At 38.2% G+C, this 18,091-nt stretch overlaps 1 long non-coding RNA gene across 1 annotated transcript in view; it reads right to left on the bottom strand.

The window, feature by feature from the left end:
- Positions 1–233: 233 nt before the first annotated feature.
- Positions 234–18,091, bottom strand: part of LOC144234740 (uncharacterized) — a 33,492-nt gene continuing 15,634 nt past the window's right edge. Inside the window, exons 4-6 of the long non-coding RNA XR_013336052.1 lie at positions 14,755–14,812; positions 8,038–8,176; positions 234–384 (exon numbers count right to left, since the gene is read on the bottom strand). This is a non-coding gene — a long non-coding RNA (uncharacterized LOC144234740). The remainder of the gene's footprint in view (positions 385–8,037; positions 8,177–14,754; positions 14,813–18,091) is intronic.

Here is an 18,091-nt window from a genome sequence, read left to right as displayed (position 1 = left end):
CAAATTATAGCTCCATGCCTTGATGTTCCTTTTCACACTGATACAAATAAAACTATATTAAAGAATGCAGGTGATTATCTAGAGAAAAGAGTAAGGGTCAACTGATCATTGCACACAGTCTTTCTTTGTAAAAAATGCACCTAGGAAACAAGGTCATATGTTCTCTGTGGAGATCCTGTCACATGTGTTTTATTTTTTTCTCCATTAATGAATGGATAAAATAAATGGCCTTGGAATTTTTTTTCCATTCATGTGAATCCTGAGAAGATGATTCAGGCGAATGATTTCTTCCTCCAAGATACTGTAGTGTGTCAGGAGCTGCAAATCTTAGATCACGCCAGACAGGAATCCTTTTGTTCTTTCACAGGGTTAATCCCACATAGCCTGGTTATTTTAATTGACAAAAAATATTTCAAAATATTACAGAAAACAAGTCATGTTGAAAAATTACCAAAAACCAATACCCTGCTCTGAGATTTATTTTAGTTATTGGCCTCAGGATATTTTCCTAATTACACACATACTTAAACATACCTTATATAATTTCATATATCATCTAATTTCTACATTAGGGAATCAAAAATAATGATTAATGATCAACTGAATGAATGAATACTAACATATACAGTTATAATGATCTGTTGCATTCCCTTCCCAGGAAGTTTTTTAACCACAGAAGCATTTAAATTATCAGCAAGAACTCAAATAAAATGTTTGCCACTGATATGGGACAGACGTACTAGGCATTGGCATTAGGAAAAAAATCAAGATTAGTATGTTTTCTGCACCATCCCTCCCTTCCCTTCCCAGGGCATATATAAATTAATGGGGAAACCAGGTAATTGGATGCACTGTAATTCTTTAACACGATGAGTGAAGTGCAGGGTGCAATGGACAGATTCTCTTTCATTGTATGAACAGAACTGAAGTTGGAGGAGGAAGACTAGGAGGAAGTACTAGGTACTGGGTACTTGAAATCTTCCTAATTCTCCTTTTAATGACCCAGACTTGTCATTTGGACCATGTCCTTAGGAATTTGTTGACTGATTTCCACATTTGCCCCATATTCAGAGTGTTAGCTAGTATCTTTCCTGCTAAAGAAGGAAAGAGAAAGCATTTACAGATGCAGCTTTTGGTCCTGAGTAGGGCAGTAAACAATGGTCCATTTGGGGGTAAGAACTTGCAGTGTATCTAGGCCTCAGTTTCCATGCCTGTATGCTGAAGATTTGAAGTAAAGAATCCCTAAGAATGTTTAGAGTTCTGAAAGCTCATGCAATTAGTCATCTTTCCAGATTATTTCCCCTGCATCTTTATAGGGTAAATTTGAAGATCATCGCGATCCATGAAAAGAAGAAAGGAGGAGGAGAATTAATAATAACTGAGTACCTGTTATGTGGTGTGGCATTGATACTTCATTAAAAAAAAATCTAAAAGTAGAGATTAAATCTCAGGAGTACTCAGCAAGATTTACTAACCTGCACACAGTACACACACACACACACACACACACACACACACACACACACAGTAAGCTGAGATTCAAACACAAACACAGTGCTTAAACATTAGTGATGACGCTCCAGGTACCTACACATAGAATTAGGAACAGCAACTGAAGACAGAGAAGGTTTCCTGGGATCTGTGAACAGGCAATTTTTTTTAATGCTAACACTCTACATAGGAAGTAAACATGTTTGAGAAGACAAGGACAAATAGAAAAACAAACAACCGAAACTGAGGAATGCCTTTGGTTGAGGATACCTCCTTCTGGAAAGTGATCTTTCTACCTCTGAAGTATACTTCCTCTGCCTAGCTCTAAGGATAGTACTGTTCCCCACCTGGAAAACATGTCGTACTGACAGCATGGTACACAATCAGAGCACTGGCTGGAGTCTGGTGGGGAAGGAGGACCATTCCAAATGGTTCGATGATCCCACACTTTTCTCACACTCTGTAGTCCCAAGAAATGAGTTGACTACATGTTTTCACTTCTATCTGGTTGCTATGGTAATACAGCTCAGCTCTTATCTAGATTTCTACCCTTATGCAAAGGTGTTACATAAAAAAGAGTTGTTTCTGCCCAACCTTGTGGGAGGTGGTAGCTGTCAGCTACTGAAGGGGGAGAACTAGGGAAGTGGTGGAGGTCAGAGATCCTTGAGAGGTTGGAGGGATATCAAATCCTAGCTACTTGGTCTTCGTACCCGACTGAGGTGTCAGAACTGAGGTAGACTGAACAGGGGTCTGGACCAAAAAGTCGGGTCCACGAGCAGGAAGCCCAAACATACTAGAGTTCAGTATGCTGTTAAGTTGGGGAATACTGTGAGTAACTATACCTTTCTAAATACATCATGACTCTTCTTAAAGGCACAGTAATTCTATTTAAAAATAAAAGTTTGGAGGTGTCTGGGTGGCTCAGTCAGTTAAGGATCCGACTCTTGATTTTGGTTCATGTGATAATCACAGGTTCATGGGATTGAGTTCATGCTCAGTGTGGAGCCTGCTTAAGATTCTCTCTCCCTCTGCCCCTTTCCCCCACTTGAGTTCTTGCCCTCTCTCTGTAAAAATAAAATAAATTTAAAGAAATAAATAAAAGAAAATAAACAAACAAATTAATAAATAAAATTTTTACTTTGGAATGATTTAAGAATTATAAGACACTGGGGCGCCTGGGTGGCTTAGTCGGTTAGGTGTCCGACTTTCGCTTAGGTCATGATCTCGCGGTTCGTGGGTTCGAGCCCCGCGTCGGGCTCTGTGCTGACTGCCAGCTCAGAGCCTGGAGCCTGTTTCAGCCTGTGACTCCCTCTCTCTCTGACCCTCCCCTGCTCACGCTGTCTCTCTCTCTCCTAAAAATAAATAAAACATTAAAAAAAAATTAAAAAAAAAAAGAATTATAAGACACTTGCAAAGATAGTCTAAAGAGCTCTTGTATACCTTTCATATTAGTTTTCTGTAGCTATTATAACAAATACCACAAACTAGGTGGCTTAAAACAACACAATTTACAATTCTGGAGGTCAGAAGTCCAAAATGGAGTTCACTGGGTAAAATAAAGGTGCTCACGAGGCTATGTTACTTATGCGAGCTATGGAGAAGAAACCATCGACTTGCCTTTTCCAATTCTTAGAGGCTTCTCATGTATCTTTGATGTGTGGTCTCCTTCCATCTTCCAAGCCAGTAATAGCCAATAAGTCTTTCTCCTACTACATCATCCTGACATTGATTTTTCTATCTCCATTTTCCTCATTTAAGGACCCTTGCAATTAAACTGTGTCCACCTGGGTACTTAAGGATCATGTTCCTATTATAAAATCAACTGATTAGCAACCTTAATTCCATATGCTGCCTTAATTCCCTTTTGCCATAGAATTCAACATATTCACAAATTCCAGAGTTTTGGACATGGGCATTTTTGGAAACCCGTTATTCTGCCCATCACATCCTTTAATCCAGCTCCCCCTCATTTTTAACATCTTGCATTACCTTCCCTGGTACATTTTTCAAACCTGAGATATTGGCATTGGTTCATAACTAAAGATTAAACCTATAATTCATTTGGATTTCACTCATTTTTCCATGAATGTCCTTTTCCTATTCCAAGATCTGATCCAGTATACCACACTGTATTTAGTTGTCCGGTCTCCAATGTCCTCTAGTCCTGTGACAATTTCTCAGTCTCTCTTGATTTCTACCGCTTTAGAAAGGCCAAATGACAGTGTTTTGACTGTTTGCCACTACTCTGTATACATCACATTTATTATTACAGTCCATTAACAAACTCAGAGAAGCAAAATCTTTCCGTAATTTGCAATAGCATCATATTGCAACTCTGCAGGCAGTCCAGAGAAAATGCACCGCCTATGAATAGGCTCTTTCAAAGCAGTGTTCAATGCTGGCTCTTGGAAGAGAAACAGAGCTTAGTGGCCAAAACCAAGCCTTCAAAGATTTTTCTCCATTCATTATAAAAATACATAGGTTTACCGTTAATGATGTAGCATGGTATAATGCAAAGAGAACAGGAATTGGGATCAGAATGTTTAATATGTTTTATTCTTGTTATTGCTGCTGCTGGTCTCATTGCAATTTTTTAAAAGTTTATTAAAGAAAATGGGAAAAGGCAAGTAAGAAAAAATATTTAAAACCAAATGAAAACCATGTAGAATAACCTTGTAAATGCCCTGCTGCATACTGTTTCTGAAAATACTTTGAAAACTATGATTATATAATACTTAAAGTGTGATCTTTATCACTTACTGTCATCTTGAATTTCTAGATGTACTATAATTTATTTGAAAGTTCAGTTTAGCTCCAACTTCACTCTCCTGAAGATAAAGTTAGCTAAAATTTTGTGAACATACTTAACTACTTGTGTAGGATAAATTCTCGATAGAAAACTTTCTGGGGCTCCTGGGCAGCTCAGTCTGTTTAGCGCCCAACTTCAGCTCAGGTCATGATCTCCTGATTTTTGAGTTCGAGCCCGAAATCGGGCTCACTGCTATCAGCGCAGAGCCTGATTGTGATCCTCTCTCCCACTCTTTGTGTCCCCACCCTGTTGCACACTCTTCCTCTCGAAAATAAATAAACATTAAAAATTTCCTGATATGTTACATTATATTGAGTTAACAGCAACTCAGTATCAGAGGCTTGTGGCTGTGGTTCTTGATGATGGGTCATCAGCAGCTACTTGAGCTCTGGTCCATGTCACCTTCATTCTGGACCAGGCCATCAGAGCAGGCATTATCTTAGACACTGCTGATGATGGAGGCACTGAGGAGACAGTACTGAAACACTTGATGGCTTCCCAAGTTTCTCTTTAGCTCATGAAAATTCATTAGCCTGATCAAGTCACATAACTAAATGTGACTTCAAGGAAGTAGGAAAATATAATAATCCGATAGAAATACATTGCCAAATGACCCTTCCGAAGAGTTGTATCAGTTTACATTTCCACCACAATATATGAAAGTGGCCATTTCCATAAAGCTTTGTGAATACCACATATTATCCTGTTCATATATTTGCCAATTTGACAGAAGAACATTATGTTTCATTGTTTTCAAAAAACATATTTAAGAATTTTTTAATAAAATATATCTAGCTTTTTGTTAATAAGGAAGAGACCAGTTTGGGTTTAGTTTTGCATTTAACAGATGTGAATCCTTAGGAAAGTTAATTGGCCTCTCTAGTCTCAGTTTACTTATCTGTATAATGGGAAGAGGGAAAATTTCTAGCTCATTGAACTATGGTAAAGATTAAATTTGATAATATATGGGACTATTTTGTAAACTGTGAAACTTTTCAAAGGAGGAATCCATTTCATAATCATCTATATAGTATTGAATACCCAATCCAATATAAAATAAAAATAATAATAGGAACTACAATAACAGTATGTGCTGAAGACTGAGGTGTAGAATGATCAGGGTGTTGCATTCAAGAAAATTCTGGTCCTATGTCCACTAGTCGTAATTTATCCAACTATTAAAGGATTATAATAATTTTCTGCAGAACTACTACTATTATGAGGATTCAATGAAATAAATTATGTAGGATGTGTTAAAGTATTGGGAAATATTTGTCATTAATGGAAATACAGTAGTAAATAAATATCTAATGAATGAATTATATCATCATTACCATTTGAAAGCAATTATTAAACCTATAAAAGCAATGTTCCAAGTTCTAAAGTTTTTAAATTTACCTTTGTCTTAGGGATACAGGAGTGCTGATGCATAGGGGCACATGTACCCCAATGTTCATAGCAGCACTTTCAACAATAGCCAAATCATGGAAAGAGCCTAAATGTCCATCAGCGGATGAATGGATCAAGAGGATGTGGTTAATCTATACAATGGGATAATACATGGCAATGAGAAAGAATGAAATCTGGCCATGTGTAGCAACACGGATGGAACTCGAGGGTGTTATGCTGAGCAAAATAAGTCAGGCAGAGAAGGACAGATACCATTTGTTTGCACTTATAAGTGGAACAGGAGAAACTTAACAGAGAACCACGGGGGAGGAGAAAGGGAAAAACTAGTGGGGGAGAGGGAGGGAGGCAAACCATGAGAGACTCTTGAATACGGAGAACAAACTGAGGGCTGATGGGGTTGGGAGAGAGGAGAAGGGGGGTGATGGGCATGGAGGAGGGCATTTGCTGGGATTAGCATTGGATGTTATATGGAAACCAACTTGAGAATTGAATATAAAAGAAAAAAGAAATAAATAAAAAGAAATAAAAAATAAATTTACCTTTGTCTTTTGCAGACTTCTCTTCATCTTGGGGACTGTTAGGCATGTTTTTATAGCTTTGTTTAAAATTTTTAAAGTTTTATTCATTTTTGAGAGTCAGAGAGACAGCATGAGTTGGGGAGCTACAGAGAGAGAGGGAGACACAGAATCTGAAGCAGACTCCAGGCTCTGAGCTGTCAGCACAGAGGCCCACTTGGGCCTCCAACTCACAAACAGTGAGAGCATGACCTGAGCCGAATTGGGATGGTTAACTGACTGAGCCACTGAGGCACCCCTATGGCTTTGTTTAAAGTTGGATTTGTAGCCAACATATCTTTGAAGAACATAAAAATGATATTAACTAGAGACTTTTTGTCTATTAACTCTGTCTTCTAGTGAAAAGAGAATTATTCTTTGTGTACAATTTGTCCATGTAACTTTCCACAGTAGTGTACAACTTCTCTGATCTTTCCTTTCTTTTGCTATTTTAATAAGTGTTGGTGCAAATCACAGATGTCAAGTATAGGGAAAAAAAGGAAGTCTGTTGACTTATTTAAATCATGTATTAATTTACTCATTCATTCAGATCATCTATACCAAGCACTTAATTTCTGCCAGGCTCTGTTCTAAACCTTCTACATGCCTTATCTTATGGAATCCTCATAAATAAATGCACATAATAGATATTATGAAGATATTAATGATTTACAAAGTATGAGATAAATTTACTGTCAAAGACCATAGTACAGAATTGGCCAGCTGAGATCACATGGCTTTAGAAAGCTTACACTCAATCATTATTCTAGGCTAGCTCAAGGCAAAGACATTTTGGGAATAAGAATCAGTAGAATATTTGTAAAAGCTACAGGTAGGAGGTAAGAAAAAGAGTTAAATATTATTTAGAGATTTTTGACCTTGGATAACCTGGAAGATATGGGTTGCTAAACTGAATTCCTATCACCCGAGATATTTTATTTTAGTGCATTTCTCAAGATATTATCAAGGCAACAATTATTGTTACGTTCTACCTATATTTTACCCTAAATACCTGAACAAAGAAATATATTAATATGGATACATGGAATTAATTGTATAGACTCACTATTGACCCAATTTACACGTGCACCTTAGTACCATTAAGTCAAGGTCCTTGGATGACAATTTTAAGCAGGACAAAAACCAGAAATGTGTTTTCTTCATTATTCTTCATTTGAGCGTTTACATTCATGACTTGAAATTTCTGGATTATATTGATGCATACTGTCAATATAATCTCACTGAGAAAAGAATAATATCTATTTTCTCTATGACAAAATACAACATGAAGCTGCATACTAAGGATTGCCTTAGAAAGCAATGGGTCACCTGCTTCAGATTCTGTCTCCATTGCTCTCTGCCCTTCCCTCCACTTAAGCTCTGTCTGTCTGTCTCTCCATCTCTATTTTTCAAAAATAAATAAACATTAAAAAAATTTTTTTGAAGTTCCTGGGTGGCTCAGTCAGTTAAGCATTAAACTTCATCTCAGGTCATGATCTCATGGCTCATGGGTTCAAGCCCTGCCTGGGGCTCTATGCTGACAGCTCAAAGCCTGGAGCCAGCTTTGGATCCTGTCTCTCTCTCTATCTGCCCCTCCCCCATTGACTCTGTCTCTCTCTCTCAAAAATAAATAAACCTTAAATTTTTTAATAAAGTTTTAAAGAAAGCAATGACTGGGTCACACATCCTAATTATTTTCAGAAAAATGCTTTAAGAGTCCGCAATTAAAAATCATTTTTATGGTAGAGATCTCCCAATATTTATCTGGCTTACCTTTCACAATTTGATGTACCAGGTCAAATCTCTCAGCTACCAAGGAAATACATCTACCAATTAATTTAACTCCAAGAGATTGCCAGGAAGTTGCTCCATTGTGAGTTTCTTTATGGCAATGGTGAGTGATTAGTGACACCTGTTTCAAAAAATTTCCGGTCCTGATTAACAATGTAGAACATTGAGCCTTGGCTACAGATTTATTTCTGTGTTAGAGAAAAGCCAGTTCTGTTTCCTAAGGAAAATGTGGACCTAACTTTTAGGCATTCATTTGAATCTCTGTTTAGAACTACAGAGATTCAAATAGACCTCTGTGCCAGGTAACTCAACTTTCCTTATTGTATGTAAACTTTACCTTATTGTAAGCTGAATGGGAATATTTGGAATTGCTCTAAATCAGAAATCTGCATTTTCGGTACTCCAGGCCCTTGCTGGAGGGTATCGCCTCAAACTAACTGCTGCCCATCTCCTACTCAAAGCCCAGTTAAAAGAATAAACATTCGTGGAAGGTTATCTGGAAGATATTCTGTCTAATATCTCTGAATATTCTAAATCGAATCAAGACAGAGTGTGAGGGGCTCATTGTTTCTTCACTTTATTGAGTTGGTCTCACTAAATCGTTGCTGGTGATGATGACAACAGCCTTCATTGTGGAACATTACAATAGACGGGCCCTTTATCAAAGGGATATTGCTGAACATGTCGTTCATGACCTGGTTTGCAATACTAGAAAAAGATTTGCTAGAAAACCCAGTGTTGGCTTGCCAGCCAACTATAACCAATAAGGTGTCCTTCATAATTCACACATTGTACACAGGTGTTTTCTCTACTTTTCTGCTCTCATTTTACTTTTGGTCTGATTTTTTTTCGGTATTTAATGTTTGACCTTCTATATTGTATATAATTGTAAAAATATTCATTTAATAGGGTTCTTTATTAAGTTTTAAATACATGCTTAAGTAGACATTTATTATTTAATAAATAACCATGCACACTAAAAAGTGTACAGGTCGGTGACTTTTACTAAGGGAACACACATATTTGTTAACAATCTATGAATAATAAAGAAATACATTATCACACCCAGAAGCCATGTCTTAAGCTTCTTTTCAGGCACTAATCTCCATATTAGTTTTCTCAGGTTTAAAATTGTACCCGTATGGAATCCTCTAGTATGTATTCNGCTTCTTCCCTGTTTCTTCTTGTAGCAGCAGTGTGTGTATTGTCATGGATCTAAAATATTCCGCTGGATGAATCTACCACCATTTAGTTAACCATTCTATGGTTGATTGACATTTTGGGTGTTTTCACTTTGGGGCATTCAAATTACACTCTTTTCTTTTCTTTCCTTTTTTTTTGTTTTTAGAAAGAGAGAGTGCAAGCTGGGGAGAGGGGCAGGAGGAGATGGAATCTCAAGTGAGCTCCATGCTGAGCAGGGCTCAAGCCCATGACCCTGGGATCATGACCTGAGCTGAAATTAAGAGTCAGATGCTCAACTGACTAAGCCACCCAAATGCCCCTCAAATTATACTTCTAATAGCATCCTTACATGTTTTTCTGTTGAAAGTATATAGATATAAATATATATAGATATGCATATACAATATATATACATATATATTCATATGTATAAAGCATATGAAGGCTGCTTAAAAATATTTTTTGTTTTTTTAAGTTTGTTTATTTTTGAGAGAGAGAGAGAGTGAAAGTGAGAGAGAGAGAGAGAGAGAGAGAAAGCATGAGTGCAGGAAGGGCAGATAGAGAGAAGGGGAGAGAGAGAATCCCAAGAATCCCAAGCCAAAATTATGTTGGCTGCTTAAAAATAATTTTGGGAATTTTTGTTTTTGTTTTTGTTAGTTTGTTTTTTAATTTGTTTTGAGAGAGACAGAGAAAGCACAAGTCAGGGAGGGGCAGAGAGAGAGAGGAGAGAGAATCTCAAGCAGGCTCTGAGCTGCCAGCACAGAGCCCAGTGCAAGGCTTGAATCATGACCTGAGCCGAAATCAAGAGCCAAATGCATTACCTACTGAGCCATCCAGGCTCCTCTAAAGATAATTTTTGGAACTAAGGAAGAAAAGAGGGGGTTTACATGCAAATATACATACCATATTGTGGAACGTAGAAAATACTTCTAAGTCAAGCATCTAAACTGTTTTAATAAGGAAAGTAAAATGATCAAAAGTAAATTTTTCAGCAAAATAATGTAGAAAATGGGCTGTAATGGGAAAACAGAAAAGAGTTAGGTGACAGAATGATCCAAATGAAAGGTGATGGGAACTTCCGCTAGGGGGAGTAAGAGGGAAAAATTGAACCCAGAGATATTTGAGGAGCTTGAATCTGTGGCAAAGTGTGATTGGCTATGAGAGGATAGGGGGAAGGAAGACAGTTACGATGACTTGAGTGGAAGGGTGGACAGTAGACCATGTCAAGAGATGAAATATTAGGGGCGCCTGGGTGGCTCAGTCGGTTAAGCATCCGACTCCAGCTCAGGTCATGATCTCACAGCTGATGAGTTCAAGCCCTGCATCAGACTCTGAGCTCAGAGTCTGGAGCCTGTTTCAGGTTATGTGTCTCCCTCTCTCTCTCTCTCTTCCTAAAAAATGAATAAATAATTTAAAATAATTTTTTAAAAAAGGTAAAATACTAGAAGAGAAAACTAACTGGGGAGGGGAAAGGATGGTGAAATCATGAGTTCATCTTTGGATATCTTGAGTTTGAGACCATATTCTAAAAAGAGGATGAATCTGAATGTGGAAACACTAGGAGAAACTGGACCAGAGGAGAAATGAACATCAAGTATCATCCTTTGAGGAGGAGAGGCTGCGTATGTACGGTGTTGATGTGTGTTTGCGATGCAAGAGGTGACCCAGTAATCAATTCACTTCACTGGGGTGGAGGGTATACAGGGAGGTAAAGTGGAGAATAACTTATTTGTATTAATATTATACTCAGAGTTTCAAAAACCCCTAAATAAATCCTTTCCTCTTTGCTCATACTTTCTTTTCTCAATGCCATGACTCCTGTTGAAGACCTCAGAATTATAAAACCTTATTCCTCAAAAGGGCCACAGAGGCTATTCTTTCTAATCTCTTTGATTTTATGACAAGAAATTGAAATTGAAAGAGGCTAAGTGATTTGTCCAAAGCACAGAAGTAGGTAGATAGGGCGCCAGGAACATCACCCTGGTCTCATTTCCTCTTGACATCATTTTTTAGATAGCTACTGAAAAGAATCTATTCCAAGTCCACCCCACCCTCTCTGCTCAGCCACACAGACAAAACTCACAGGTGTCTGTACTTGGCCCTCTACCTCTTTGTTTTTCTAGGTCACGGTGCCCTCCATTTTCAGAAAGTAGACCCCAACTATAACACATATTCTTCTCTAGCCTGACCACAACCTATGTCCCAGACAAGTCCCAGACAGAGTCCCTCAAGAAACCTGCAAACTTCTGCTCTACCTGGCCCAGAATGGGCCCCCTCCCTCACTCCCCCCCCCACTCCAAGGGAAAAGTTACAACCCTCTCACATTCTTCAAACCCCTTAAAAGGAGCAGCCTGATGGAAACTCAGCCAACATCTCTCTTGATGTCTGGCCCCTCTCCTCTCTTGGAGAGTGAATAGTCTCTGTCCTGCTTGTTACTCTCTTCTTTGTGCAATTCCTTGCCACCCACATCACCCTAACATCTATATTGGTTTTTCTTATCAGGTCTCACCATTTCAATCTCCTTTTTTTAGTGTGTGTTACCTAAGGCTATGGAAGTTTCAAAGATGTCAATCTTTGTTTAAAAGCCTTCAATCCTATCTCCATGCCTGCAAAATAAGACCTAACTCTTGGTGTTAGTATTCAAGGCTGAAGTGCAAAATAGTTTCATCTTTCATTCCTATAATCCAATCAAACAAAATAATTTGCCATTCCCAGGAATTAATACTACCAGTTCCTCATGGTTACTTGGCAAAAAAACTCACCTTCCAAAGCCTGTTCTGAACACCAACTATCCCATGAAGAATTTCTTTATCCTCCCAAATTATGTTCTTCTCTGAGCATGTTTCTTCATCAGAGAAATGGGAATATTAACATCAAACCCATAGAATTGTGCTAGAGTAACATTTCTTTAATGTCTCCCCTTTTGAACTCTCATGGTTGTGTATCTGCTCCTTTCTTTCATCCCTGTAGCTTGTATTTTCTAAAGTTTAACGAGTGCTTGACTTATTCCTTCTGGCTATAAAGCTAATTTTTTAGGAATCATAAAGTACCTAGAATTGGGATCATGCCTCATTTTTCTTTGTATCCCCAGCCCCAAAATCTCTGCCCAGCACTAACTAGGTGCTTAATAATTTCTTGAAGTATTAGTTTGGATCTATTAATTCCCCAACACAGTCTACCTAGTCCTCAACCACTGAGCATTGCTGGAGAAAGAGTTTCACACTGGAGGAGCCTGGGAGCTGCGGACATCCATCCTTGCCACAGCCTTGTGGCTTTCTATCCATCCCTAGGCAGTTACTTTCATCACAGTAGCTATTAAACCCTCTCAGTTCTTTCAATCTTCCTGCTTCTCTAACTTCTCCCTTCCTTTATCCATCACCTATGATGTATAGCATGCCCTCCCATATCACAATGAAAATGAAAGCTCAGTTTTCTGCAAACTCATCTTCCAATTTATTTCTATTCCCCTGACAGCACTGCCCTGTCTGCCGGCCCCTCACCCCTACCATTCTTACTTCCATTTTTGCTCTCCCAATGGACTATTCACTCCTTCTATGTAAAAGCTAATTTCTTCAACTGTGTTCTTGATTTCAGAACTTGCCCACTGCACAGGTGTTCCTCTACTACTTATTTCCCTTCTCTTTCTCTTCTCCACTGACTCCTTTATAACAACACTTGAACATACTTAGGTACTTAGTGGTCTCCAACCTTAAAAAAACTACCATCCATTGATGCTAAAGATTCCTCAGGTGCCACAACATCATGCTGCTCTCTTTCCTGAGTCAGCTACGTTTACTGCTTCTTCTCTCGTGTACCCCACAACCTACCTACCTGGAGTCTCTCTTTGGCCACTACCACTCAAATAAAAATGTTCAGCAAGAACGCCAATGGTTTCTTGACTGGTGAATCTGACAGATTCTCTGTCCTCTGTGGCCCCCACATTATTCCTCCATCTCTCTACTCCCACCTTCACGCTCTCCTTGACCTCAGCCTGTTCTACACATCTCCGTGTGCTGCAGATCCTCCATCCCCTTCTTTCCCTTCTCTCCAAGAAATCCTATCCTCTCCCTATATAATGACTTGAAGTTCTGTAATTCTAGACCTGATCTCTTTTCCCACCTCTGGACCTGCATCCTCACCCAGCCATGACGCATACTCACAGTGCGCCTAACCGTGAAGTCCGAACATTCCTCTTGCCTCTTTATAGCTCTTCCTCCTCCTTCTCTTAGGGAAAAACACCACCATCAACCCAGTGATCCAAGTCAGAATTTATAGGTTCACCAGCGATAACTCCGTTCCCTCACCCTCTTTCTCGGCACACTAAACGACTCGCCATTTTGTGTCAACCCTGTCTGGTTAACTAAATCTCAACCCTGTGCACTCTTTCTACCCCAAAGCCACAACTGTGTTTCAAACTATCATGCCTTTTTATTTGTATTGCTTGTACACCAGATTGCTAGGGATGCTGTAAAAAAAATACCATAGAACAGATAACTTCTCATTTATTTGCTGTCCTGGAGGCTAGAAGTTCAAGATCAAGGTGTCAGCAAGGTTGATTTCTCTTGAGGCTTCTTTCCTTGGCTTGCAGACGGCTGGCTTTCACTGTGTCCTTACAGGGTCTTTCCTCCATGTGCACACATGCCTCTCATGTCTCTTTTCTTGCCCACATTCCTCCTTATAAGGGCCCCAGGAAGATTGGAGCAAGGCCCACTCTAGACCTCATTTTAATTTAATAACCTCTTTACAGGTCCTTTCTCCAAACACAGTCACATTCTGAGGTACTGCGGGCTTCAACTATGAATTAAGGGGGGCTTACAATGCTTAACACCATAATTGTTTCTGCATTAGTTTCCTATGGCTGCCATTAAAAAATTACCATAAACTGGCTCATAATAACAGAAATTTATTTTCTCACAGTGCTGGAAGCCAGAAATCTGAAATCCAGGTGCTGGCTGGGCCATGAGCTCTCTAAAGGCTCTAAGAATGATTCTTGCTTACCTTTTCTAGCCTCCGGTGGTTGCAATCAATCTTTGGCATTCCTTGGCTTGTAAACACATCACTGCAATCTCTGCCTATGTAGTTTCATGACATCTTTCTTTGTATAAATTTCTTTCATATTATAAGGACATTAGTCATGGGATTAGAGCCCAAATTAATCCAGTATGACCTCATTCTAACTTACTCGTATCTCAAAAAATATTTTAAATTTATTTCTATTTATTTTGAGAGAGAGATAGAAAGCAAGCAGGGGAGGAGAGAGGGAGATAGACAGAATCCCAAACAGGTTCCACACTGTCAGCTCAGAGTCCAGTGTGGGGCTTGAACCCACGAACTGTGAGATCATGACCTGATCCAAAATCAAGAGTCAGATGCTTACCTGACTGAGCCACCCAGGGGCCCCTCAAAGACCTTTTTATTATCAGAGAAGTTCACATTAACAAGTACCAGGGGTTAAGACTTCAACACATCTTTGTGGGGGACACATTTCAACTCACAAAAATGTCTGAACACGCTTACCTGTCTCCTCAGCTCAGCTTCACTCCCTTCTTACTGGTACAGTTTCCCAATGATGAACCTACGGTGACACAATCCCTTGAAGTATGTGGTTTACCTTAGGGTTCAACACTTGATGTGGTATATTCCTTGGGCTTGGACAAATATTTAATGACATATATTCATCTCCTCATTATCATAAACAGTATTCTCAGGCTCCTCAGTCGGTTGAGTGTCTGACTTTGGCTCNTTTTTTTTAAAAAGAAGAGTATTCTCACCGCCCTAAAAAATCCTCCGTGTTCTGTCTATTCATTCCTCTTCCATGTAGCCCTGATGCAACTACTGATCTTTTTATTGTCTTCATAGCTCTGCCTTTTCCTGAAAGTCATATAGTTGGAATCGTACTGTAATATAGCCTTTCAGATTGGCTTCTTTTACTGAATAATATACACTTAAGTTTCCTACATGGTTTTCCATGGCTTAGTAGCTCATTTTTTTAAATAGCATGAAATAATATTTCTTTGTCTATGTGTAGCATAGACAGTTTATTTTTCCATTAACCTACTGAAGGATGTTTTTTCCCCCCCAAGTTTTGGCAATTACAAATAAAGACAAATTTTTGTGTGTACAGATTTTTTTGTGGAAGTAATTGTTCAGCTCTTCTGGGTTAATACCGAGAACTGTAATTGCTGGATCATATGGTACGTTAAGTTTTGTAAGAAACAGATAAACTGTCTTCCAAAGTGGCTGTGCCATTTTGCATTCCCACTGGCAATGTATGAGAGATTCCTGTTGCTTCACATCCTTGTCAAGATTTGATGTTGCCACTGTTCCAGATTTTGACCATTTTAATAGGTGTGTGTTGGTATGTTATTTGTTGTTTTAATGTGTATTTGTCTGATGACATAAGATATGGGGCATCTTTTCATTCGTTTGTTGGCCATTTTTTATCTTCTTTGGTGAAATGTCTGTTAAGTTCTTTGGCTCATTTTAAAGTCAGGTTGTTTGCTTTCTTATTGTTCTTATATTATTTCTTATTGTTTCTTATTTCTTATTCTTATTATTCTCATTGTACATTTTGGATAACAGCTTTTTATTATAAGTGGGCTTTGGAAATGTTTTCTCCTGGTTTAAACCTTGTCTTCTCATGCTCTTGAACTTCTTTTGTTGAGAAAAACTTTTTAATTTTAATGAGGTCCATCTTACAAATTATTTCTTCCATTTTTTCCAATCAATTATGTTGGTGGTGCATCTAAAGAGGCATGAATGATTATATTTTTAAGTCAATCAAAAATTGACCAGTTCCAAAAATGACTTCAAATTGAGAGGTTGAGGAAAAGATTTGTGCTAAGAAATTTCAAAACAAAATTTTGTCTGTGAGTTTCAATGACTGAGTCTGTGCATTTCTTTTACCCAGTCTTCCTGTCTTGATAAGTTCTTCTGCAAATGTTATAATCATAGAAAGTGTTAATATTTAAAATCTTGGTTATTTGTAGTAAGGAGAATCAGGGAAATGAAATGTAATGGCACTAGGCTCTCATTTTCCTTCTGCAGAGCACATCCATCTTTAGGAAGTATAATTATTCTCCTTATATTAGTTCTTTCCTTAACAAAAATTAATGACCCTATAATCCAAAACCTTTTCCTTTGGCTTAGATGAGAACATCACGAAGACTCAAATAACCTTCTGACTTTTAGTCAGTTGTGTAGAAAGGGGAAAAAAAAGATGGCATTTTAATAGGTCAGATCACATTAAGAAGCTCTAAGAAACCATACACATTCTTTGTATAGAAATGCAGTGGATCTTGGTATATTCACCTAATGGATGACTTCCTTGACTCCTATGAATTCTAACTGTTAAATGTGGGATCTTTTGACTTACTTATGAAGCAAACACTCATTATTTGTGACTAATGACAAGATTTTTCTTTCCATTTATAAAACTTCTATTGTTTTTTCCATCATTATCACACTGTCTAAAACAGTGATAGTGGACAAACTTGTTTTATATGTAAATTTAAAAATAAAGCTTCTAACCTTTCATTATTAGCTTTGATGTTGGCTGAAAATTTATTGAACATGCCCTTTATCAGACTAAAGAAATTACTTTCTATTCCTTGTCTGCTAACACTCTTTATCATAAATGGGCACTCAATTTTATCAAAGGATTTTTCTTCATCTGTTGAGCATGATCACATGGTTTATCCTGTAATCAGACAATGTTGTGGGTGATATATTTTTTCTATTAATAAAGTCTGTGAATGTGTTTTTTCTGTTAACAGTTACTTCAACTCTTTTGGTTTTTTTCTGCTTAGTCTATCTTTTATTATCTTTGGAAACGTAGCCTTTTTGTGTCCTGAATTTTAGATGTGTTCCTTATAAATAGAATATTTAGCAGTCATTTATTCAATGTACCCTGGAAGCCACTAGTATGGTTAGGCACTGGAGATACAATGGAGGATAAGAGATAGAAGTTCCCTGACCTCATGGAAAATTCACGACCTGGAGAAGTAAAATAAAAATGTACACAAATAATAAACAACTAGACGGTTGTAAATTGTGATCAGTATTATAAGGCACAGAAGCGAGTGTTAAGGTAGGATAGGGAATAGTGGGTACAGACTATTTAAGGTAGTATGGGCAGGAAGATAGCTAAAAGAAGGCAATGCATAAACTGAGACCTGAAGGAGGAGGAGAAGCCAACCAGGTGAAGAGCTAGGAAATCAAACGTAACTGAGAGAGAAATGCATCCATCCCATGCCAGGATCAATTTAGCATTCTCTAGTACACTGTAGAACAGCACTCTACCTTGAACAGTGTGAGCAAGAGATTGGGGGGCTCCTAAGAGAATATTCAAAAGGGAGCAAAGGGAGAGAAGATACAGAATATTTGTTACAATAAAGAATTTGTATTTAAGTACAATGGTAAAACAAGTCTTTACAGAGGGGTGCAACGTTTCTTACTCATGTTTGTAAAAGTTCACAGTCTTTCCTACGTAGAAACTGGATCTAATGGATGGAGAGATAGGGAGAGAAAACACAGACACAAGGCAGGATACTATTGCAGTGAGTGATGCCTGTGGCTTGGATTAAGTTGGGGACATTGGACACATTTGGAATGCATTTTGGATATAAAGCTAATAGGTCTTGTAGGTATTTTGGCCCTAAGGGGTGAGAAACCAGAAAGTCAAGCATGCTTCTCATGGTCACGTCTCCGAATGGTAACTTTAATTGAAATGAGAGAGATGACAGGACTATGGAGAGAACCGAATATTTGTCTTGGGGTAAATCTATGTCACCTCTGGGGAATGGTTGTGGAAACAAAGAGATCAATTTTGGACATATTATCACTGAGGTGCCTT

The sequence above is a fragment of the Crocuta crocuta genome, unplaced genomic scaffold (assembly GCF_008692635.1).
Source record: "Crocuta crocuta isolate KB4526 unplaced genomic scaffold, BGI_CrCroc_1.0 scaffold371, whole genome shotgun sequence".
NCBI classification, from domain to species: Eukaryota; Metazoa; Chordata; class Mammalia; order Carnivora; family Hyaenidae; genus Crocuta; species Crocuta crocuta.
The sequence above is the reverse complement of the archived record's forward strand: the minus strand, read 5'-3'. Positions and strand labels throughout refer to the sequence as shown.